General features: G+C 50.5%; 1 pseudogene; it reads left to right on the top strand.

Annotated features, from left to right (window-relative positions):
• LOC148218038 (uncharacterized) overlaps positions 1 to 24799 on the top strand; it is a 55045-nt pseudogene extending 30246 nt beyond the window's left edge.
• The last annotated feature ends 232 nt before the right edge of the window (positions 24800 to 25031 follow it).

Raw genomic sequence — 25031 nt, 5'->3', positions numbered from 1 at the left:
GGGTGTCCCGGCTTGGTGCAGCCCCGCCCCTCGGGCAGCGCTGAGCCAATGAGAGCGCGCGGCGGTGATGACGCAACAGTGTCCAGGCAGAGCCGCAGCTCCCAGCGTTGCCCACCTGGAGCCACCTGCGCCCGGCCCGGGCCCCAGCGCCCCCCGGCAGGGGAATTTGGGGAGGTGGGAGGGGGGGAGCGCCAAGGCCGGGCCCCCCCGCGCTGTGGTGGCGGCAGCGGCTGCAGTGGGGAGCGAGTGCGGGCGGGAGCGGCCGAGAGCCCAGCGCTGCCCCAGCCCGAGCTGCCCCAGCTCCATCGCTGCCCCTGCGCTGGGATGCTGTGGGTTTGGGGGGAAGAGGGAGCCGGCAGTGGGTGCTCAGCCTTGGGGCAGCAGGAGAAGGGAAGGAGAAGCAGGGTTGGAGAACAAAATGGTCAAACGCTGCACGTGGGAGGAGCAGGTGGGATTGTGCAGGAGAAAGAAGAATAATGGGCGGGAGTGTGAGGAAGAGTAGGGACACCGCAGGAGGGTCAGAAATGAGAAGCAGTACAATGTTCCACTCCTCCCTGTATCTGTAGCCTCTCCCCCAGCCCCAGGAGCGTTGCTCCCCCACATGCAGCAAGTGTCCGAAGAGGATGATCCATGATTTTCACAGGGGTGAATCTTGGTGTTTGTGAGCTTTATTGGGCTAAATGTTGGTGCTTTGGTTTTTTGCAGGGGCTGAATCTTTATATTTTGGAGGGGATTTGGGCTGAAACTTGCTTTTTGGGGAGTTTTTGATCTATGTCTTGATGTTTGGATAATTTTGGGGCTGAATCGTTGTGTTTTCAAGGTTCTTAAAGACACAAGATGCCAAATGACTTCGTGAGATGAACTTTGGAAGGAGGAACCCCCAGCCCAAGGTGCTCTTTTTTTTTTCCCCTCAAACCAGGATTTGTCATTCCCATGCTGTGGGTGGATGGAGGAGGGGGAAAAGCCCCAGAGATCTCTCACGAGGAGGGGCTGCAAACCCAGCCCAGGGAGCTGCGAGGAGGAAAGACCCTCCCTGAGCCGGGAAGGCGGCTGGAGATCCAGGCAGAACTCAGAGCTGGTGGAGAAGCCTCCTGGAGGGGAGAAGCCCCACAAGTGCTTGGAATGTGGGAAGGGTTTCAGGTGGAGCTCTGAGCTGATGCAACACCAGATGATCCACACTGGGGAAAAGCCCTACGAGTGTGGGAAATGCAGGAAGAGCTTCAGCACTATTTCTTATCTGATGCAGCACCAGGTGATCCACACTGGGGAACGGCCCTACACCTGCTTGGAATGTAGGATGAGCTTTGGGTGGATCTCTGCCCTGAAATACCACCAGCGCATCCACACTGGGGAGAGGCCCTACGAGTGTCCCAAGTGTGGGAAGAGGTTTCAGAGAAGCTCCACTCTCATCAGACATGAGCGGATTCACACAGAGGAGAGGCCCTTCCGCTGCCCCGACTGCAGGAAGGGATTCAAGCACAGCTCCACCCTCACTGTCCACCGGCGCATCCACACTGGGGAGAGGCCCTACGAGTGTCCTGAGTGTGGGAAGAGCTTCTCAGACAACTCAGTCTTGACCCGACACCAACGGAGTCACCGCTAAGGGAAGCCCTGTGAGTGCCCCGAGTGTGGGAAGAGCTTCGTGCTCTGCTCCAGCTCCATCCCCCATGGGAGGATCGGTGTTGGATGATCCCCAGTGACCCCCGTTGAGCAGAGCCCTGGTGATCCATGGTCCTGGTGATCCGTGTTGGGAAGACACCTGGCTGGGGGGGTCTCTGCATCATCCTGTCTCCCTGTGGGCACCTGGATGAATGCAGGGGCAGGAACGTCCATCAGGGCTCAAACTGACATTGGGAATTCCTTGCGGAGAGCAGATTTGATCCCCAGAAAATCTTCTGTGTTCAATCCTATCTCCTGCTGGCATCCAGGAATACTGAACAGTCTTGGAGATCTTTTCCAACCTCACTGATTCCAGGATTTTCATTTCCTATTGCCCAAGGTTGTCTTCCGCAGCCAAATGGTGATGAACTGAGGCAAAGACCAAGCTTTTGGAGACAGTGGGGTAGAAAGTCCTCCAAAAAATATTATTCCCTCCCACTCAAGCACATTGGTCCTCAGCTCACACAGACACGGAAATCCTTTTCTTTTGGCCTCGATTTGCTTTTCATTTCTCTTCATCCTTTTAAAACAACCAACACGGGTGAAAATAAAGACACTGAACTGAGACATGGGTGGGGATACGGAGGGACAAAGACATGGTGGGGCACAGACGTGGAGAGTTGAATCATGGTTTTAAAGAGTTAAGAATTTTGCTAAGGGTAGAAGGAGTTTCCATGGCCAAGATGTGAGTTAGGTAGGTAATTACTTGATGCTTAGGCAAGAGCTAATTGGTATAATGGTCTGCTATTATGAACTTACATATAGAAGAACATAAAATAATAAACCGTTATTTATGAAGCACGAGGCCTTGGATCGTGCCAGAGGATCACAGAGACCTGATGAAGACTCTCCTGACTTCATCCTTCGAGACCACTGACCCATTTCGAGAGCACTGACCCAATTCAAGAGAAGAACTGTGCACACGTGCAGGACGAATGGGCTCATTTTAATATGGGATGGGGATGGGAGGTGCTGGGGTTATGCACATGTATTGTATGTAAGATCTTGGGCAATAAATAGAGGGCAAAGAACCTTGTTCGGGGCGGTCACGCCTTTGGGAGGTGACTCCCGTGCCGGTGAATAAACACACCACTTTGTAACTTTAATTAGTTAGAGGGTCTCTGTCCGTGATTATTCCGGTTTTTAAGGATTCAGGGGGACAAACTGCGGTCACGTGGGGACACTGCAGGGACATCGTAGTGACCCAAAACAGGACAGGCAACCGCAGGGTGGCCCTGATGTCCCCAAGGCAAGGACACCACAGTGTCCCCAAGGTCCCCAGTGTCCCTCAGGGTGACAGTGCCACCCCCGTGGTCCCACCCTGTCGCCGCGTCCTGGGCCGCCTCCAGCTTTCGCGTCACCTCCTTGTGTCCCTCCACCGATGTCCCCAAGGCCACCACAATGTCCCCGATGGCCTGGGCAGCTCTGAGGAACCCCTGTTGCCATGTCCCACATGTGTCACCACCATGTCCCAGTTAACAGCATCCACCAAGGTCCCCAGGTGCCATGTCACCGTCTCCAGCTGCCCCTGGACATTGCTGTGACCTTGCTGGTGGCCGCAGTGGCCTCGGTGCTGGCCTTGGCCATCGCCACCCACTGGGTGCAGTCACGCAGGCGCTGGGCCATGGCCCGGTGCTCACGGGCACTGCTGGCCAGGTGTCACCACGATGTCACTGAGGCCTGCAGGGTCACCTGGCAGGACACGGCCACTGTGCCCAGGGCTAACAGCAGGTGACTGTCCTTGGCCACCCCCAGGGCAGAGCGTGCCGAGTCCAGGGACACTGTGGGGACATGGGGACACCGCACCGGTGGCACCAGGGACACGGCAGCAGGGCAACCAGCACAGTGGCACTTGAGCAGTGGCACCAGGGACACCCCAGAGCCACCAGCCCAGTGTCCCTAGTTCCATCCCAGTGCCGCCAGTTCTATCCCACTGTCACCAGCCCAGTGTCACCAACCCAGTGCTACCAAGCCACTTCCATCCCAGTGTCCCCAGTCCTGTCTCAGTGTCACCAGCCCAGCGCTCCCACTTTCTTCCCAGTGGTCCCAGTGCCAGCCCAGTGTCACTGCCCCATTGCCACCATACCAATATCACCATCCCAGTGCTCCCAGTTCCCTCCCAGTGTCTCCAGTCCCATCCCAATGTCCCCCATCCTGTCCCAGAGTCCCTGTCCCAGTGCTCCTAGTTGTCCCAGTGACACCAGTTGTGTCCCAGTGTCACCATCCCAGTACTCCCAGTTCAATCCCAGTGTCCCCAGTTCCTTCCCAGTGCCACCACCCCATTGTCCCCATACCAATGTCACCATCTCAGTGTCTCCAAACCAGTTCCCTCCCAGTGCTCCCAGTGCCAGCCCAGTGTCCCCCATCCTGTTCCAGTGTTTTGTCTCTGTGCTCCCAGTTATGTCCCAGTGCCACTGCCCCATTGTCACAATACCAGTGTCACCAACCCAGTGCCACCAGTTCTGTCACCACCCAAGTGCCACCAGCCACTAACCCAGTTCCAGCCCAGTGTCCCCAGTCCTATCCCAGTGCCACCAGTCCTGTCCCAGTACCACATTCCCAGTGTCCCCATACCAATGTCATCACCAGCCCAGTGTCCCCAGTGCTATCCCAGTGTCCCCCATCCTGACCCAGTGTTCTTGTCCCAGTGCTCCCAGTTGCGTTCCCGTGCCAGCCCAGTGCCACCCCGTCATTGACCCATACCAGTGTCACCAGCCCAGTGCCACCAGTCCTGTCCTAGTGCCACTAGCCCAGTGCTCCCAGTGCCAGCTCAGTGTCACCATCCCAGTGTCCCCAGTTCCATCCCAGTGCCACCAGTTCTGTCCCAGTGTCATCAATCCAGTGTCACTGGTCCTGTCCCAGTGCCCCCAGTGCCATCCCAGTGTCACCACCCCAGTGTCACCTGTCCCTTCCTAATGTCCCCATCCCAACGTCCCCTCCCAGTGTTCCCAGTTTCATCCCAGTGTCCCCAGTGCCATCCCAGCGTCACCAGTGCCACCCATGGCACCCCCCCGTGTCCCCGTTCCCTCTGCCCCTTCGAGCCATTTCGTCCCTGGACCCTTCGAGAAGGAACAAACTCCGCCTTGGATCACCACACGTGGCTCTCGTCCCTCTCTCCACCGTCGGCAGAAGCGGGGCTCACACAAGAGAGCTGAATTCCCTCTCGTCCCGAGAGCGGGAACGTGCCTGTAACCCCCAGGCCGTCTTTCTAAAGACGCTTCTCTGGAAGGTCTCGGCACCAGCGCTCGCCCCACGCCCACCGGCTCCTTCCAGCCGGTGCCGCCGCGATAACCGGAGCCCAAAGACCGGGACCTCCGCGAAAGAGTTCCTGGAGAAGTGTCTCCTGCAGCACCAACTGCAGGACACAAGCCGCTTTTCGGGACGGCCAGCTCCCCGAGCACAGCTCTCCGCGTTCTAGTGGAAGCTGTCTGAGGGGTGACTGGGACCTTCCGTGGAACATCTCTGGAGACCAATCGACGGCCCAACGACCTCCCCAGCAGCTTTTCTGTTGACCCAGTGGGCTTTGCTTAGCCCGAAGAAAAGAGTGAGTTAAGAAATACCGGGGTCTTTTTCCTTTAGTTTTTTCTTTTACTGCTGGGTGGGACATTGGAGTTTTGAGGATGGGCAATTTGATCAGTAGTGCTAAGTTCAGCCGTCCTCAAAAGGACATTTATTACCAAGTTGTGAACACTCTTAAGTTATCAAAAGCGGAACTTAAAGGGTTTTTCTTTGTGTGATAATTGATAAAAGATTCGTGTTAAACACAAAAGCATTGGGGTTTGTATAAACCAGAATACTAAGCTCTGAAGTGAAGCATGGACACTAGATAATGGAAATTATATGATAAAATCATTCTGTTTAAAACCACCTTGTTATGTTATATTATGTTGTATTATGTTACATTATATTATGTTATATTATGTTATGTTTTCCAAATAAGTTGTATCGGCTACCAGCTTGCAAAATCAGACTTCCCCGTAGGCCTTCCTGCCTTTGTCTAATCAATACTGCTTATCACAAGGACCAGACTCCCAGAACTTCTCTGGTGGTTATCTACAAGGACCAGATGGCTATCTGTGACTGATTATCACCCAAAGGCTTTGTGAATCTGTGTAAGGATGTTTATTCAACCACCACTGCTTATGACATCAAAAATCCAAAAATTATTGATTACAACGAGAACCCACAATATAAGAAGAGGCTGCAAACCAAGGTTGGGTGGAGCGTGGAGTGGGCGGTGACCCCTCACGTTCCCCAGCGCGCTGCTTGCTCTTTCTATATCAAATAAAGCAATCTAAATTTTGCTGAATATCGAGACTTTTGTCTCTCATTTATAACAATTTGGTGCCGAAACCCGGGACGTCCTTGGAGCCCTGAGAGGCACTGCGATTTCGGGGAGGCGCCCCACTGCTGTGGCCCCGGTTCGTCAGTGATTCTCGGGACCCATCGACGTCCCGCACCATAGAGACTGAGCAAGGAAAATCTCCCCGGAAGACCGCGGCAAAATCACCTGGAATTCTCGTGCACGAAGAGCCAGACAGGAGCATCGGACTGTGAGTATCTGTGTGGTTTGGTGGGGATGACTGTGTGCTTGCCTGAATGAGACGTGGCCTTTGCTGCGAAGCGAGAGTGGAGTCCTTCTATCCGCGTTTCCAGCATCCCGCGAGGGACCTGGCCGGTGACCGGACGAAGCGAGTGAGCACAAAGGGAGAGACTGCTTTTCTTGTCCTAGCCCAGGTAGAGGCTGGGTCCTTCCCATCCTAGCCCAGGAAAAGGCAGGACCCGCGAAGGTGGTGGGGGGAAGGGGGAGGAAAATAAAAGCAGATGGCAACACACCAGTCACAGAGGGAGAAGGGAAAAGCTGCTTTTCCCATCCCAGCCCAGGTAGAGGCGGGTTCCAGTCCATCCTGACCCAAGGAGAGGCAGGGGTTCAAGCAGAACACATCGGGGAGTACAAACACCTCAAGACAGTCCCTTGAGGTAAAAATGGGACAAAGAGGGAGTAAGATTCTGAGTCCCAGGGACCCACGAAGAGGTTCAAGTTCATTTGGTCCACAAGGAGACCGGGAAAATAAAGACAAGACAAGTAGGTTGCCAGAAATAGCACCAGGCAGCCCTTTGGGAGTAATATTAAGATGTTGGGACACAGGGGTGGTATACAGAGGAAGAACTAAAGAAATACTGATTCAATATTGCATGGTGGAATGAACCAAAGAAATAATCCATAAAGATAACCTATACTGGCCCATGTTCGGATCATTTGAGGGTTGGATTTGTCAGGCATTAAACACATATGTGGCTTGTAAAAAAAAATTTAACAGAGAGGAATGTGAGTATGCTGCCCTGTGGGCAAAACAGTCCAAGCCATCCTTGATATATACTTTAAAAGAAAAAGAGGATGAGGATAGAAAAAAGGTTACCTGGGAACCCCTCGATAATCTCCCACCTCCGTATAATACAGAAAATACAGGAGACCCCCCCCCACGCACCCACTTCTCCTCCTGGTACTCCCATAGCTCTAAGAACTCGCTCCAGTCAAAGGAATACCAGGAGAGATGGTATCACCAGAGAGGAGGGAGATAACGACACAAAGGCTCGCCTTTACCCCCTGAGGGAAGTGCCATTAGCAGGACAACAGGCTGGATTAATTGGATTTGTAAATGTTCCCTTGAACACAGGGGAAGTGAGGAACTTTAAAAAAGAAATGGGAAAACTATTAGAAGATCCTATAGGGGTATCAGAGAGACTAGATCAATTCCTCGGACCAAGTATGTATACTTGGATGGAATTACAATCTATATTAAGTATCCTATTCACCACGGAAGAACGGGAAATGATCAGACAGGCTGGAATGAGGGTATGGGACAGGGAGCATCAGATTGGACCTAGGGGAGACCAGAAATGGCCATTAAATAATCCTAACTGGGATAATCAGAATGATGTCCATCGCCAGAATATGATGGACTTAAGATGGACACTCGTTAAAGGAATCCGAGAATCAGTTCCTAAAGGACCAAAATATTAATAAAGCCTTTAGTGAACAAGAAAAAAAGGACGAATCCCCGACTGACTGGTTGGAGCGACTGAGGAAAAATCTCCAAATGTACTCTGGGATAGACCCTGACACACAAGTGGGTCAGGCACTCCTCAAAACCCAATTTGTTTCTCGACCATGGGGAGATATTAGAAAGAAATTAGAAAAGTTAGACGATTGGCAAGATCGGGGGTTACAAGAATTGCTAAGAGAAACAGAAAGCAAAAGCTAAAATCTTTATAGCTGCAGTTCGTGAAACACAGAAAGAAACCCAGCAGAAAGGGGGAGGGAAACCACGAAAACCCCCACCGAAACAAGGAAATGAAGCAGGAAATAATTCACCAAGGTGAACCTGCTTTTAATGTAACAAGAAAGGTCCTATAAAGAAAAATTGTAAAGCACAGATACAGGATGCTAAAAAAAAGTTCCAGGAAGATGAATAGGGGTGTCAGGGGCTGTATGTACTGGGGACCATACCATCCAAAGAGCCCTTGATAAAATTAAGAATCGGTCCCCAGGGAGAGGAGGTGGAATTTTAGTAGATACAGAAACCGAAAAATCCGCAATTAAACACCTACCAAAAGGGTGTAAACCTAGTAGAGAAACAGCACTCGTGGCTGGAGCAAAAGGTGAACCATTTCGGATCCCTAGGGCAAATTGAGACCCGGAACATAATTGAATTAAAAGATTTGCTGTTACTGCCAGAGGCAGAAAAGAATTTATTGGGGAGAGATTTAATAATAGCATTGGATTTGAAAATGGAAGTATCCCAAGGTCAGCATAAAATTTTTGCTTTAACCCAAAAGGACGAGGAGCAAATATGTCCTGAGGTGTGGTACACCCCTGGAGAAATAGGGAAGTTAAAAATGAAACCTATCAAAGTGAAAATCACTGATCCCGATTTATCTATCCGAGTTTGTCAATATCCAATATCAGTGGAAGGGAGACGGGGCCTTAAGTCATAGAAAACCTTTTGCAACAGGGGGCTTTAGAACCATGTATGTCCCCACATAATACTCCTATTCTGCCTGTCAGAAAGACAGACGGGAATTACAGATTGGTACAGGATTTGAGGGCTATAAATCAGCGAACTGTTACCAAATTTCCTGTAGTAGCAAATCCTTACACTCTCTTAAACCAGTTGTCCCCTGACTACACTTGGTATAGTGTAATAGATCTAAAAGATGCCTTCTGGGCATGCCCATTAGAGGAAAGTAGCAGAGATTGCTTTGCCTTTGAATGGGAAGATCCTGATAAGGGCAGGAAACAACAACTGAGTTGGACAGTATTGCCTCAGGGCTTTACAGAATCTCCCAATCTTTTTGGACAAGCCCTAGAAGAATTAATGCAGTGAAGGGGTGTGATTGTAGCCCGTTCATTAATAAAGAAAAAAGGGTGTCCATATTGTACTGAGTTGTGGTGGTGTCATTCCTATGGTGGGTATCCCCCATTTGCATTATGTGTTCAATGCAGAAGAAATGAATGTAAGGAAACTATTAAGGTGCTTAATACCCTATCAGCACAAGGAGAAATCGAAAGTGATGATCGTGAGAGGAATGTTGAATTTGTCTTTACAAATGAGCTCTGGATCTGCTTCTGGAAAAGGCTAGCACTGAGAGATAAAAGAAACAATGGGATGGATTCCACTGATTGATGAATGGAAAAAGATATTTGCCTTTACAAACAAACTGTAGGGCTGCTGATAAATGAAATTGGATATCGAAAGATGAAAGAAGCAACGGGGGGAAAACTATGAATTCTATAAGAACTAAAAATTAAAAGGGAGGGTTATATATTAGAGGGGAATTTCAGGTATCAGGCGTTCCGGGAAGTCTGTGCCTCTCAAGTACCTCAGCCAATGGGGAAAGAGAGAGGGAAATGCGGCCGGGAAAATAGGATAAAAAGGAGGCTGCGTCCTCCGAAAATTTGAGAGATCCCAGGGGAATGTCCCATGGCCTCTCCCTTTATTCGAATAAAGCAAAAAGGACTCCTCTGTCTCCTTTTTGGACATAAACCTCTGGTGTTTGTGGATTAATTTTCCTGACAATTTTGGGGGCTCGTCCGGGATCTTTCCACCGTCCGGGGCAGCGAGTGGAGCTGAAGGCGCCTCACCCAGTTTGGGTGATCAGCTCCCCTTGGTGCCGGCCGGTACCGGGCGATCCATTGGGTTCCCGAGACTGTCCAGGAGACAGACGAGTGGCGGACCAGGGGGGTCCGTGAAGAGTCCGCAGGGAAGGACCACTGAAAATCTCACCGGTGAGTAAAATGGGATCTTCGGGGAGCAAACCTGGGAGGGCACCCATGGAGGGTAGCACAGGTAAAACGGGGCACCCAGAGAGGGTTGGAAAGGTGAAGCCGGGAAGGGGGCCCGGCAAAAGGGATGATGATCCCATAATACCCCCGGAGAGTCCCTTGGGGTGAATGCTGAGGTCTTGGGACAGATTGTATATTCACCCAGAAGTAACTGTGGAAATGATGGTAAAATATTGTTATTTTGTGTGGCCAGAGTATAAGTTGGCAAGGGGACTTATATGGCTACTTATGGAACAGATAAAATTCATTTGTGTCGAATTTTGTGGAGGTATTTAAGGAAATTTATATGTTAAGGAAAAAAAAAAAAGGAGAAGAGGAAAGTGGTGAGGATTGGGATGTTTTTCAGCACCTTCCCCCGTCTTGTCCTCCAGTGTTGCCAGCTGACCCAGGGCCAGCTGCAGGTCGTCTGTATCCTCAACTTCCAGAGCAAGGGGATCAGGGAAATGTTATTCCTACAGCCCCACCTGAGAAGGGTGATGGTGTAGGGGGAGGGGAGCAGCATGTTGTATCACCCCCCAGAACTAGAAGAGGAACTCAGTTTAGGGCATCAGAAGCCCCCCAAGAGACAGGGGTACACCAGATGCCACTCTGTCAAGTTCCTTTGGGGGGTCAAGGGGGAAGATTTGGGTTTGTAATTGTACCACTCACTACCCAGGATATAAGAGAGTTAAAAAAAAAAAAAAGATTTGGATGATCCCATAGGGGTGGGGGAAAATATAGAGGAATATTTGGGAAATGCAGATTATACGTGAAAGGATTGGGATTTTCTTTTGGGAATTTTGTTTGGGTCATCAGAGAAACGAATGATTTTGCAGAAAGCTCGGCAGCTGTGGGAGGATGAACACCCACAAGCAGCAGGGGGGGCTGGACCCAATGCACCTACGGTGGGTGATGCCATCCCCCAGGCAGACCCCCAGTGGGACCCAAATAACCAGGCCAGTCTGGCTCACCGTGATTGCCGTGCTTATTTGATCAGGGCAATCAAGTCAGTGGCTCCCAGAACTAACAACATAGCTAAGGCTCTGTCGTTAGAACAGGAGAAACAGGAAAGCCCTCATTGGTTGGAGAGGATTAGGGATGCCTTGAGGAAGCACGGGGAGATGGATCCTGAAGGGCCAACCTTCAACACATTGCTTAAAGTACAATTTGTTACTAAAGCCTGGCCTGATATAAGGAAAGGGGTACAGAAAGATGAAGAGTGGCAAAATAAGCCTCTAGAGGAATTGGTTAGAAAAATACAGCAGATATATGTAAGAAGGGATGAGGAAAAGGCAAAAGCTAAAGCAAGGATGATGGCAGAGTTTGTGCAGCCCCGGAGGAATAAACCACAGGGTCCAAGGGGTCCCCAGGGACAGAGGGGACGGGGTCGGCCACAAGGAAGGGGCAGAGGGATTCCCTCCTCGGCAGGGGACAGCCGACCCAAACAGCGGCTGGGGAAGAACCAGTGTGCTGTCTGCAGGGCAGAAGGGCATTGGAAAAACGAGTGTCCGCAGAAACAACTGGACCCTCAGGAGGAGGAAGTCCAGAGGATAATGGAAATGGATTGTTAGGGGTGTCAGGGGCTCCTATTATACCAAGGACCCACCACTCAGGAGCCCTTGGTAACTTTTAAGGTGGGTCCGGATCGAGAGGAGGTGTGTTTTCTGGTAGACACAGGGGCCTCTCCGTCCATCTGAAGTTCTATACCTAAGGGGGGGAAATTGTCAAAAAGATCCTTGGTTATTCAAGGAGTAAGCGGGAAGGATGAGCGAGTGCATTTTATTCAACCACTGTTAATAGATGTGGGGGACAGATTTGAAGTGCATGAATTCTTGTTTGTTCCTAATTGTGATTGTAATTTACTGGGAAGAGATTTGATGGCTAAAATGGGAATGCAAATTAGCATTGTAAAAAAGTGACACGGAGTCTGAAACTGTGATATCTTTGTGTAAAATGTCTGAGAAGGCTTATGCTGAAATAAATTAGGAAATATGGGCAGCCCCAGGGACAAATTGGTTAATGCCCCAGTCTTAGCTCTTCCAGATGCAGAAAAAGAATTTCAACTATATGTGGATGTCACACAGGGTCATGCTAAAGAAATTTTGGTGCAAGAGCATGGGGGAACACGGAGGCCTGTTGCCTGTTTTTCTAAGTTGTTAGACCCGGTGGCCAGAGGCGGCCCCATTGTCTGCAGAACTGTGCAGCCACAGCTCTGATGGTGGCTGAGGCCCGAAAGCTGACAAGGGGAGGGCATCTCATTGTTAAAGTCCCACATCAGATTAAAGCTTTGTTAACTGAGAGAGCCTCTAAGTGGATGACGAGTGCTCGATTATTACAGTATGAATCTTGTTTAATGGAACAGGAGGATTTAGAATTTAAATGTGGAGAAGATTTTAATCCAGCCTCTTATTTAAATGGCCCTGGAGAAAAGGGGGGCCATGAAGAAATCCATGATTGTATCCAGGTTATAGACCTCCAGACACGGGCTAGGGAAGATTTACGAGATATTCCCTGGCCTGGGGAGAGAATGTGTTCATTGATGGGTCCTCCAAGGTGGTAGAAGGGAAACGATTTACAGGATACTCTATCGTGAATGGGAAGCAATTAAAGGAAGGGGGGAGGTTACAACACACCTGATCAGCTCAGACAGCAGAGCTGTACGGGCTTGTGAGAGCCTGTGAATTATACCAGGACAAGACAGTAAATATCTTTACTGATTCTAAATATGCATATAGGGTATTACATGCATTTGGAAAACTATGGGAAGAAAGAGGTTTATTAAGCTGCAGAGGAAAGACATTAGCTCACGAGAACTTAATCTCTCGCCTATTGGAGGCAGTGAATTTACTAAAAAAGGTGGCAATAATGCACATTAAAGGGCATCAGACAGGATGGTCGAAAGAGGCAATAGGAAACCGATTGGCTGATGAAGAAACTCGAAAAGCTGCATTGTTGCCAGAAGTCTCTAAGATCCTGCCTTTGCTCCCAGTAACTGCACCGCTGCCAGAGAAACTCTGTTTTCCAGCAGAGGAACTTGAGATAATTAAAAAGAGTGGGGCAGAGAAAAGAGAAAATAATTGGTTTACAAGGGATGGTAAGCAGTGGATACCAAAAGCTCTTGCATTACAATTGTTAAAACAGCTTCATGAAGGGAGTCATTTGGGCTCCCGAGGACTGGCAGAAGCTTTCCTCAAAATGAACGCTGCTGTTGGTCTCTTTAGCCTGGCAAAGCGAGCCACTGAAGGCTGTTTGACTTGTGCTAAAACCAACAACAAAGTTACAAAGAAACTGGCCAGGGGAGGGAGGCGTTGGGCAGTACGTCCCTTCCAGAGATGCCAGGTAAATTTTACTGAAATGCCTCGAGTGGCAAGATTTAAATATCTTCTGGTAATAGTATGTCAATTAACCGGGTGGCCAGAAGCATTTCCAACTGTGTCAGCAACTACAGGATCAGTTGTTAAAGTATTTTTGGAACAAATAATTCCAAAATATGGGATGGTGGAAGCAAGAGATTCAGATAGGGGAACTCATTTTACAGGAAAAATTCTTCAAGGAGTTATGACTGCTTTAGGGATACAGTGGAACCTCCATACCCCCTGGCACCCACAGAGTTCGGGTCAGGTTGAGAGGATGAATGGAGAAATAAAGAAACACCTCCTGAAGCTGGTGATAGAAACTAAAATGCCGTGGGTACGGCTCCTGCCCCTGGCTTTAGCAAGGATAAGAGCCAGACCCAGGGGAGATATTCAATTATCTCCCTTTGAATTGATGTTTGGAATTCCTTCCCCTTGTAATTCTCAGCCTAGTGGGGGGATAGAGATAAGTGATGTGTATTTGAAACAATATGTGGCTCGGATAGTGTCTCTTGTAAATCTCTTCGACAGGAAGCTCAGCTGGCACAGACCCTGCCTTTGGACTTTGCTGTTCACAACATCCAACCGGGACACTGGGTCCTGGTTAAGGAGTGGGAAGAAGCACCACTGGTGGCCAAGTGGCGTGGACCTTTCCAGGCGTTGCTGAGCACAGACGCAGCCGTCAAGACAGCTGAACACGGCTGGACCCATCACACTCGGGCCAAGGTCTCTGCAGCCCCAGAGATTTGGACATCTCAGCTGGAGGAGAAGGACGGGAAGCCGCGACTGACACTCGGCAGGAGGGGACTGGAGCAGCAGCCAGGGCGTCGACATCGGGGGAAGCCTCGTGTGCCCACCCACAGAGTGCCTGCTGAAATAGTCTGTGTGGGCATCCCTCCTCTCAGATCTCCAGGCACTGGGGGCCAACCCTTGCTGTCATTGTTTTCTTTATGTTAAGCTCTTTCTGTGCCTTCACTCGCCACAGGTGGTGTGGAAGACAACGTGAAAGTAAAAATTAAGTTAGGAAATTAGATTACACAATCAGAATGTTTCTCTTAATAATGTTACCTTTATATTATCAGTTAGGTTGGGGCCAAGAATGGGAAAATAATTTTTTGACCTGAGGAGAAGAAGTAGCAAAAACCTTTAACCTTAGCAATTGTTGGGTCTGTGGAGGGCCAGGAGAATCTGAAAACGGGCCATGGGTGGCCAGCCCAGTTGAACATCAATAGTAGATTAGCACCCTGACTGAGGTCCGTAATGGAACAGGATTTTGGGATGAAGAAGGAAGTCCATGGCGGCTTCATTCTTCTGAAAAAGACACTTATTGCCTAAATAGGCAAATAGATGACAATGGAAAAGTGGTGAAACAAATTGCAAAATGAATTAAAAAAATTAGCTCATGTACCAGTCCAAAGATGAAAAGGATGGGAATGGGACATGTTTTCTTGGCTACGTGGTGGACTATGGGTTAAACAACTGCTTTTTTTCCTCTTATGTGCTGTAGCAACTCTAATCTTTTTGCCAGGCATGTTCCCTTGCTTAGTACAACTTATTCAACATGTGATCAAAGGGATGCAGGTAACAGCCATGCCCACTAATTCAGACATGGTTACAAAAGGACAGAAATTGATGTCACTCCAAATAATTACAAAACCAAAAAAGACTCAGGAACAAGAAATTAAGTCAATGAGAGCTAAAGTTTGTAAAGACAATTATTAAAAAATAAAAGAGGAGGGGTTGAGAGGAATGTTGAATTTGTCCTTTACAAATGAGCTGTGGATCAGCCTGTAGATAAGGCTAGCACTGAGAGATAAAAGAAACAATGGGATGGATTCCACTGATTGATGAATGGAAAAAGATATTTGCCTTTACAAACAAACTGTAGGACTGCTGATAAATGAAATTGGATATCGAAAGATGAAAGAAGCAACGGGGGGAAAACTATGAATTCTATAAGAATTAAAAATTAAAAGGGAGGGTTATACATTAGAGGGGAATTTCAGGTATCAGGCATTCCGGGAAGTCTGTGCCTCTCAAGTACCTCAGCCAATGGGGAAAGAGAGAGGGAAATGCGGCCAGGAAAATAGGATAAAAAGGAGGCTGCGTCCTCCAAAAATTTGAGAGATCCCAAGGGAGTCCCATGGCCTCTCCCTTTATTTGAATAAAGCAAAAAGGACTCCTCTGTCTCCTTTTTGGACATAAACCTCTGGTGTTTGTGGATTAATTTTCCTGACAAAAAGAACTTGGGGATTCTTACCTGCACAAGCACATGCAGTGCCTCAGTCATAAGTGCCTCAGAAATATCAGAAGTGTGTCTTCTTCAGAGTGTGGTCACAAGGGTTCAGAGTTGGAGCCAGTTCTGCGGGCAGGCTGATGAATAGTCTGGGGCTCCTCTGCAGAGCCCCATTCATTCTGGGGCTGCTTTCTGCTGGTTCTGCTGGACTGGCTCGAGTGAAACACACACCCAATTAACAGCAGTTAAATTACTCTGGCATGAAACAGTGGGGAGCAGGCAGAGCAGTGAAGGGCAGCATGGACCAGTTGTTCTGGCAGGTCTGACGAGGTCTGGTTTGATACAGCACTCACAGAACTCTGCTCCACCTGTGACACTTCCACTTGCAGTAGATGACTGTTCCTCTTTACAATATCCAGCAAGGCAGGTCAAAGACACTTTTACCATTTTCATCTTCAAAAGGGAGAGGAAATCAGCAGCAAACATGAAGTAACCAGTCAGAGGAAGAAACAAAAGAACAAAGAGTGGTGGAAAAAACCAGGTGGAGCAGTGATCCTTATCTGTGTGGGAGATATCCTCTGCTAATGGGCCATCTGTTAAAACCAGGTGGGGCAGTGTTCTTTATCTTTTCCACAACCCATCCTTCCTCCAGGAAGATATCTTCTGTTAATGGGCCATTGAGTGCCACTGCATGACTGATAAAATTCCATCATCCCATTGGGAGATGCTCCAGCCAGGGGGAGGAGCCAAGCCTTTCCTACCTAGATAAAATCTGAGATTTGGAACACCAAGGCAGCCCTTACCCACTGGTTTCCAGAGGACAAGAGCTACCAGACCTTTCTACACCATCACTACTACAACAAGACCACTTCATTGGGACTGCTACCACCACTCTAACTAGCGGGGTGTCAGGTTGTATTCTGATTCTGTCAGTTGTTTTCTTTTGTACTATTGCATGAATTTATCTCTTTTCCTATAAAACTGTATTTCTGACTTGGAGTCTTTCACTGGTTTTGCTTTTGAATCAGCACAATTTTGGGGGGGATTTTGGCTGAATCTTGATATTTGGGGAGGTTTTGATCTGTGTCTTAAAGTTTGGAGGATTTTGGGTGGGAATCTTGGTGTTTGGGAGGTTATTACAGACATAAGATCCTCAATGACTTCCAGAGATGAACTTGGGCAAGGAGGAACACCCAGTTTATGGAGCTCTTTTCTTGTTATTTCCCCCTAAACCGGAAATTTTCATTCCCCAGGTGTGCGGGGATGGAGCAAGCAGAAAAGCCCCGGAGATCACTCTCGAGGAGGGGCTGCAAACCCAGCCCAGGGAGCTGTGAGGAGGAAAGACCCTCCCTGAGCCGGGAAGGTGGCCGGAGATCCAGGCAGAGCTCAGAGCTGGTGGAGAAGCCTCCTGGAGGGGAGAAACCCCACAATTGCTTGGAATGTGGGAAGGGTTTCAGCTACAGCTCCCAGCTGATCCGACACCAGAGGGTCCATACTGGGGAGAAGCCCTACGAGTGTGGAAAATGCAGGAAAAACTTCAGCACTATTTCTGATCTGATGAAGCACCAGGTGATCCACACAGGGGAACGGCCCTACACCTGCTCGGAATGTGGGAAGAGCTTTGGCTGGAGCTCCAACCTGAGAAAACACCAGCGCATCCACACCGGGGTGAGGTCCTACGAGTGTCCCAAGTGTGGGAAGAGGTTTCAGACCAGCTCCAATCTCCTCGTCCATGAGCGGATTCACACAGAGGAGAGGCCCTTCCGCTGCCCCGACTGCGGGAAGGGATTCAATCTCAACTCCACCCTCACTGCCCACCGGCGCATCCACACTGGGGAGAGGCCCTACGAGTGTCCTGAGTGTGGGAAGAGCTTCTCACAGAGCTCTCACTTGACCAAACACCAACGGAGTCTCCACTAAGGGAATCCCTGTGAATGCCCCAAGTGTGGGAAGAGCTTCGTGCTGTGCTCCAGCTCCATCCTCCATGGGAGGATTTGTGTTGGATGATTCCCAGTGACCCCCATTTGGTGAGGGTGAAGGGGTTTGAGAGATTTCTTTCCCTTCTTCTTGTCCTGCCGTGATTTGCTTGGTAATAAATTTCCTCTCTGTGCCCAGGCAGGGTCTGTGATGCACATTTTGCTGTTTGGTATGGGATGCTTCCCCTTTTTACACCATCCCAGGAACTCTGGGTTAAACTTTCTCCCCACTGTTGCAGCTGGAGAGGCAGGGTCAGTGGCTTTGGTGGGTGCCTGGCATCGGGCCAGCATCACTCAGGCCATGGGCACCCCTGAGATCCCAGTGTGGTGATGCATTCCCCCACTCCTAGAGAAAGTGCCAACCCAAACTGAGGCCAGGATGAAACATTGTTATGACTGGAGCCCACTCTCTTGTGACCCTGTCAGCAGAAATCCAAAAGGAGACCTTTGAGCTCTCCTGGGCCACCGTGGGCTGTGACCAGCAGTCTCCCTCTGAGGGGCCTCTCAGAGCCAGCAAACCCTCGGCTTTGCTGTGCCTGGAGGATCGCTGAAACACGACGTGTCCTGGGCCCATACCCTCACTGCTCAAGGCCCCATCCTTCGGCCAGTGGGAGATGCAAAAACATCTGAAGGGAGGATTTCACTGAGCTCTGGGGGGAATTGCTTGCACTGACTGTTCCTGTCTGTGTGTGTGCCCCTGCACATATGCTATAGCAAATCTGGGAGAAATACAGCTTTCCTAGATGTGGAAGTACCTTGGATATCTAAGTTATGCCTGTAAGCAAGGTTCAGTTATAGTTATGAAGATACTTAAATGCTGTTAAATGCTAAGTGTTTTGCTAAGTTCTTAAATGTAAGTCATAAGTGTTGTTATTGTATTAAGTTGCTAAGTACAACTTGGAAGTTACAGCTGTAAGTTAGGTTAAATGCTGTTAAGTGTTACTGCTCTGTGGAATTGTTAATGTTAAGTTCTAAGTTAAGTTAGGTATAAGTTTGGTGTTGTTCGTCTGTTGATTTGCTAGGCCTAAGGTATAAGTTAAGTTACAAATTAAGGTAGAAGTTCAAATGTTTTTAGGCCGTGTTCCTTTTAATCCCTGCATGCACCTAAACACAGCACAGACCCACCCACACTCCCCTAGAGAGTTCCCAGTTAATTTCTGTTCTGATTGCATGGATTTTATTTGGTGTTGTTCTTGCCTTGTTGTGCCTCACCTGTCCTGTAGGCAGTAGAATGAATCTTGCCAACAAACTTATTGTACTTTGTTGCTTAATATTAAATCTGACTTTTGTTCATGCCCTTGTCACCGATTTTTAAGCAATCTCAAACGCTCTCATTCATGACAGCACCACAATGTCCCGCATCACCGAGGGCCCTGACACACGCCCGTGTCACAAAGGGCCACCCCCGGCACCCAAGAGCAGAGGGACAGCCTGGAAGCGGCCCGGAGCAGCCCCGGCCTCGTGGCCTTGTAGCCCCTGGCGTGGCCAGAGCCCTGGGAGGCTTTGTGGTCCCCACTTCGGTGTCCCAGGGGTTCCCCGTCTCCAGGCTCATCCCTTCTCCAGGCTCCCCTCACTCCCGGCTCTCGGGGTCCCCCCTCTCCAGGCCCCCATTTCAGGCTCCGGCACTCCCGGGGCTCTCCCCTTTTCGCTTTCCCCCCTCAAGGCTGCTCCCCTCGCCCTGCCAGTCCCGGGCGATCGCCACGGGGCTCCGGGGACCTCCATCCCCCACCCACCGCCGGGGCTCTGTCTGCAGCCGCCACCCAGACATCCCCAAAAAACCACCCGGGGACCCTGCAGGATCCCCCAAAAGGGGATTTCGGGACAGCTTTGGAGCCCTGCAAGATGCAAACATCGCTCCGCCTGCCGCCTCCCGAAAAAAACAGGGAGAACCAAAGATACTTCGGGTGAGCTCCAAATATCCCTCCCCCTTTCAAAAAAACCCTGCCAGGACCGCCCAAGATATTCGGGGCGAGGTCCCCCTCCCCGGTCACCTACACAATACGGGGGGGCCGATACTGCGGGCGCGAAGGGGCTGCACATCCAGAGAGCGATGGACGCACGGGCTGCCGCCTCTCGCTGCTCCTCCTCCTCTTCTTGCTCCTCCTCTACCCCTCCTCTTCCTCACGCTCCTCCTCCTCCCTCTCCTGCTCCTTCTCCTCCATCCCTCGGCTGCCGGCGAGGAGCTCTCTCGGGTGAGCGGGGCGGGAACGGGACCGGTGGGAAAGGGGTGGGAGAGGGGGTATAAAGGGAGATGGGAGAGCGGGAAGAGGGTTCCCAGGGAGGGTGTCCACGTTAAGCCCAGGACCCCCAATCCCCTCCGTGTCCTGCCAGCCCCTCCCGGCGCTGTGGGGTCCGGGCCGTGCCCCAGTGCCGGCTCAGGGGTTGCTCCAGGCTGACGTGCTCCACCTGGAGCTGGAGCTGACCCCGTGCCGGGGGAGTTTCCAGCAGCACCAGGAGCTGGTAGAAATCCAGTCCCCATTGGGGACCAGGTCGGTGGCCACCACATGTCCCGAGAGCTCCTGGTGGCCCTGGAAGCAGCTCAGCTGGATGTCGGCAGGGTAGAAATCCATCAGGGAGCAGAGCAGGCAGCCAGGGCCGGGCTGGGAGCTCGAGGGAAGCAGCGAGATGGACACACTGGGATGGGCAGGGGGCCCCTCCAGTGCGGATCTGCCCCCCCATCCAAGCCGCAGATAATCGCTCCAGGGATCGAGTGCTAAGGGACAGGGAACCACCTTTCTTCCATCCCAAATCCACCTTTCACTCCCCTCTCCCCCTCTTTCTCATCATTCCCCAAATCTACTGACCCCTCACGACTCAATGTGGGTTTCCCAGCCCCCTCCCCCAATCTTTGGGCGTCCCAGCTCCCTCTTTTCCCCCATTCTTTGGCCCATTCCCAATCATCACTCCAACATCAAACTCCCTGCCCCGTGCTTGCTTTTGAGGGTTCCAGGCCTCTCCTGCTCAATCTCGGGTTCCCAACCCCCGCTTTCACTCCTTTTGGACAGCTCCTGGCAGCTTTTTCCTGGGAGGAATCCCTGATTTTCAGTATTTTTGGGGTGTAGTTTCAAAGAGGACAGCTCCAGGTCCCTCCTGCTACCTCTGGGGATCCAACCCCCTTTTCCCCAATTCAAGCACCTCTCGAAAGCCCATCAGGGGACTCACATATTCTCTCCCTCCTCTCTCTCCTCCCCCCTCCCGCTGCTTTTCTTTTTTATTCTCTTTTTAAAACAATATTCTATTAAATTATACAGGGCTTTTGGTTTTGCCAAATGCAGCCTAAAGGTGAACAGTGAACATTACAAATTCCATACCAAAATTTTGCCATCACTAACAGCCACTCATAAACATACACAAAAAATCCCCAAAGGAATAAAGATTTTTTCTGCTTATTCCCCTAACACTAAAATGTGGTTCTCACACCTTTGGCTCAATCGTAACTGAAAATATAAAAGTAGGATTATTAAGAAAAAACATTCTAATGATGTAATCTTGTCACCAAAACTGCGGGAGGACCCAAAACTCTTCAACACCATTTCTACTGTTAGAGAATCAAGGCATTACTTGATTCTGGCCAGGATGTGCAACAGAAATCATTTCAGCCATACATAGCCCGGGTGTGCAGAGGAAATCATTCCAAGAGATGTGAGTTTTACAGGATTTTCCCTTAACTTTTTACAGTCCAAAACCTATAGAAATGCATTGGTTTTATGTTCATTGCTTCCAAGTTGTGTAGTTCTGAGTATTTAATTTCCTATCGGCCCTGGATTTCTTCCCCTCTATATTAATTAGGTCCGCACTCCTGGATTTCCTTCTCAGCCTTTTGCAGACCAGGCATCTCCAACTATGCCAGGGGCAGTGTCTGGGGTGGGTGTTCCTTGATGTTTGCTGATGGGCCTTAATGGTCGTTATCTTTGTATCTTTTGGGCTATTCCCAGTCTGTTGAGATGTTAAACTCATCTCTGTTGAGTGGAGGAACATTCCTTAGAAATCTCTTTCAAATTCGTTTCCCCAATGCAAAGGCACATGAAGCCTGAGTAGAGAAATAGATTTTTAATAATTTTAGCTTGGTATATTTTCTGACCATGGAATCCCGGGCAGCCCAGTGTGTGAGTGTAACTGAGGGGCAGAGTGGAATTGTGCCGTTGTCTTCCCCAGCAGCTGTGGCAGTGCAGGCACAGAAAGCAGCGAAGCTGCAGCAGTGGCAGCAAGGATTGGCCCCAGTGTGTGGAGATGCCAAAGGAGGGTGCCCAGGCAGAGGATTTCAGCAGAGGATCTGTGGGCAGGCCCAGGGGCTTGGCCCGATGTGGAGCCCTGGCTGCTGCTGCGTTGCCTTCAGTGCAGGGTCAGTGGTGCCCTCCCATGCTGCTCCTGCAGCCGGGAATTCCAAATCTCCGGGGTTTGAGAGCCCCTGAGCCCAGGGTGAGGGGTCTCCCCGTGTTGAGCTGTGCTGGCGGCTGTTTCTGTGCTCAGGGACTCTTGGAATGGGCCACGGCACTTGGCCACCAGTGGTGCTTCTTTGCACTCCTTAGGCAGGACCCGATGTCCTGGGTGGATGCTGTGACCAGCAAATTGCCAAGGCAGGCTCTGTGCCAGCCCAGCTTCCTGTGGAAGAGATTTCACCAGAGACAGGATTCTGGCCACAGACTGCTTGAAATATCCATCCCTTATCTCCAGCCCGCACTAGGTGGAGAATTACCAGGGTAAGGAATTGCAAAGATCGATTCCAAGGGAAATAATTTAATATCTGCCCTGGGTCTGGCTCTTATTCTTGCCCAAGCCAATGGCAAAAGCTGTATCCATTGCATCTTGGTTTCTATCACCAGCTTCCAAAGGTGTTTCTTTATTTCCCTGTTTGTTCTTTCTACCTGCCCTGAGCTTTGGGGGTGCAAGGGCTTGTGGAGGTCCCATTGTATTCCTAAAGCAGCCATAACCCCCTGAAGGATCTTTGCTGTAAAAAGAGTTCCCCATCTGAGAGTCTGTTTTTTCCACAATCCTTTATCTTGGAGTTATTTGTTTTAAAAATACCTTAATAAGTGATCCAGAGATTGCTGAAGAAGTCAGAATAGCTTTTTTCACCCTGTTAGCTGCCATGCTGTCACCAGAAGATATTTGAGCCTTCCTGTTCAGGGCATTTCAGTGCCAGGCTCTTCCAAGCACACCCAGCTCTGCCGGTTGAGCTGACCATGCAGACGGTAACCTGAGCTTGGTCTAATTCCCTTTCCTTCATCAGAGCTTGTCTTGGAGCTCTTTTCCCTTCTCCTGCCCTTGAAGAGCCATCCATAAACACATTTTGTCCCTCAGGCCAGGGAATGTCTCCTAAATCTCTCCCAGCCTGGCTCTGGAGCTCTGTCACTTGACTGCAGTCATGGTGGGGAGCGCCAAGGCCGGGCCCCCCCGCGCTGTGGTGGCGGCAGCGGCTGCAGTGGGGAGCGAGTGCGGGCGGGAGCGGCCGAGAGCCCAGCGCTGCCCCAGCCCGAGCTGCCCCAGTTCCATCGCTGCCCCTGCGCTGGGATGCTGTGGGTTTGGGGGGAAGAGGGAGCCGGCAGTGGGTGCTGGGCCTGGGGGAAGCAGGAGAAGGGAAGGAGAAGCAGGGATGGAGAACAAAATGTTCAAAGGATGCACGGGGAGGAGATGGTGGGATTGAGAAGGAGGAATAGTAGGGACACAGGCGGAGGAAGAGCAGAAACAGGAAGGAGCACAAGGTTCCCCCCTCCCTGTATCTGCAGCCTCTCCCCAGGCCTCAGGAGCATTGTCCCCATCACATGCAGCAGGTGACCGGAGAGGGGGATCCATGATTTTCACATGGGTTAATCTTGGTATTTCTGAGCTTTATTTGGTTAAATGTTGGTGCTTTGGTTTTTTGCAGGGGCTGAATCTCAGTATTTTGGAGAGGTTTTTGTCTAAATCTTGGTGTTTGGGGGGGTTTTGTTCTGTGTCATGATGGGAGGATTTTTCGTCTTAATCTTGGTGTTTTGGAGGTTCTTACGCAAGATGCCCAATGTCTTCCTGAGTTGCACTTGGGCAGGGAAGAACCCCCAGCCCAACACACTCTTCTCTTCTTTTTTCCCCAAACCAGGATTTTTCATTCCCAAGACGTTGGCAGATGGAGGAGGAGGAAAAGCCCCAGAGATTCCTCTCGAGGAGCGGCTGCAAACCCAGCCCAGGGAGCTGCGAGGAGGAAAGACCCTCCCTGAGCCGGGAAGGCGGCCGGAGATCGAGGCAGAGCTCAGAGCTGGTGGAGAAGCCTCATGGAGGGGAGAAGCCCCACAGGTGCTTGAAATGTGGGAAGGGTTTTAACTCCATCTCTCAGCTGATCCAGCACCAGAGAATCCACACTGGTGGAAAGCCCTATGAGTGTGGGGATTGTGGGAAGAGCTTCAGCAAGAGCTCCCACCTGAGCCGGCACCAAATGATCCACACGGGGAAAAGCCTTACGAGTGTGGGGAATGTGGGAAGGGATTCAGAGACAGCTCCAGTCTGATCCGGCACCAGGTGATCCACACTGGGGAAAAGCCCTACATTTGTGGGGAATGTGGGAAGAGCTTCAGCGACAGCTCCAACCTGATGCAGCACCAGGTGATCCACACAGGGGAGCGGCCTTACAGCTGCTTGGAATGTGGGAAGAGCTTTGGGTGGATGTCCGACCTGATAAACCACCACCGCACCCACACTGGGGAGAAGCCCTACAAGTGTCCTGAGTGTGGGAAGAGGTTTCAGAGAAGCTCCACTCTCATCAGACATGAGCGGATTCACACAGAGGAGAGGCCCTTCCGCTGCCCCGACTGCGGGAAGGGATTCAACCGCAACTCCACCCTCACTGTCCACCGGCGCAACCACTGTGGGGAGAGGCCCTACGAGTGTCCTGAGTGTGGGAAGAGGTTTCAGACCACCTTCAAACTCCTCGAACATGAGCGCATTCACACAGAACAGAGGTCCTTCTGCTGCACTGACTGTGGGAAGGGCTTCACATGCAACTCGTATCTCATCAGACACCAGAGCATCCACACCAGGGATGCGAGTGCCCCAGGTCTGGGAGGAGCTTCGTGCTCTGCTCCAGCTCCATCCCCCATGGGAGGATCGGTGTTGGATGATCCCCAGTGACCCCCGTTGGGCAGAGCCCTGGTGATCCGTGGTCCTGGTGATCCGTGTTGGGAAGACACCTGGCTGGGGGGGGTCTGCATCATCCTGTCTCCCTGTGGGCACCTGGATGAACTCAGGGGCAGGAACGTCAGGACACGACATTGGGGATTCTTTGGGGAGAGTGGATTTGTTGACTGAATGGTCATGGAGGTCTTTTCTACTGTGGTGGTTTGTAAAGATTTCCTGAAATTTTTTATCTGCCGAGACCTGGCCAGTCTCCCTTGTATCTGACAAGTACCAATCAGTGTAGGATTTTTAATACTGACACATTGTTACACCAATACGGAAGTTTATGCCTCTTTGTGAAACACATGTAAAGACAAAAAAACCCGGGAAAGTTC

Source organism: Sturnus vulgaris, unplaced genomic scaffold (assembly GCF_052056855.1).
Source record: "Sturnus vulgaris isolate bStuVul1 unplaced genomic scaffold, bStuVul1.hap1 Scaffold_195, whole genome shotgun sequence".
NCBI classification, from domain to species: Eukaryota; Metazoa; Chordata; class Aves; order Passeriformes; family Sturnidae; genus Sturnus; species Sturnus vulgaris.
Note: the sequence above shows the minus strand (reverse complement) of the source record. Positions and strands in the feature narration are given on the sequence as shown.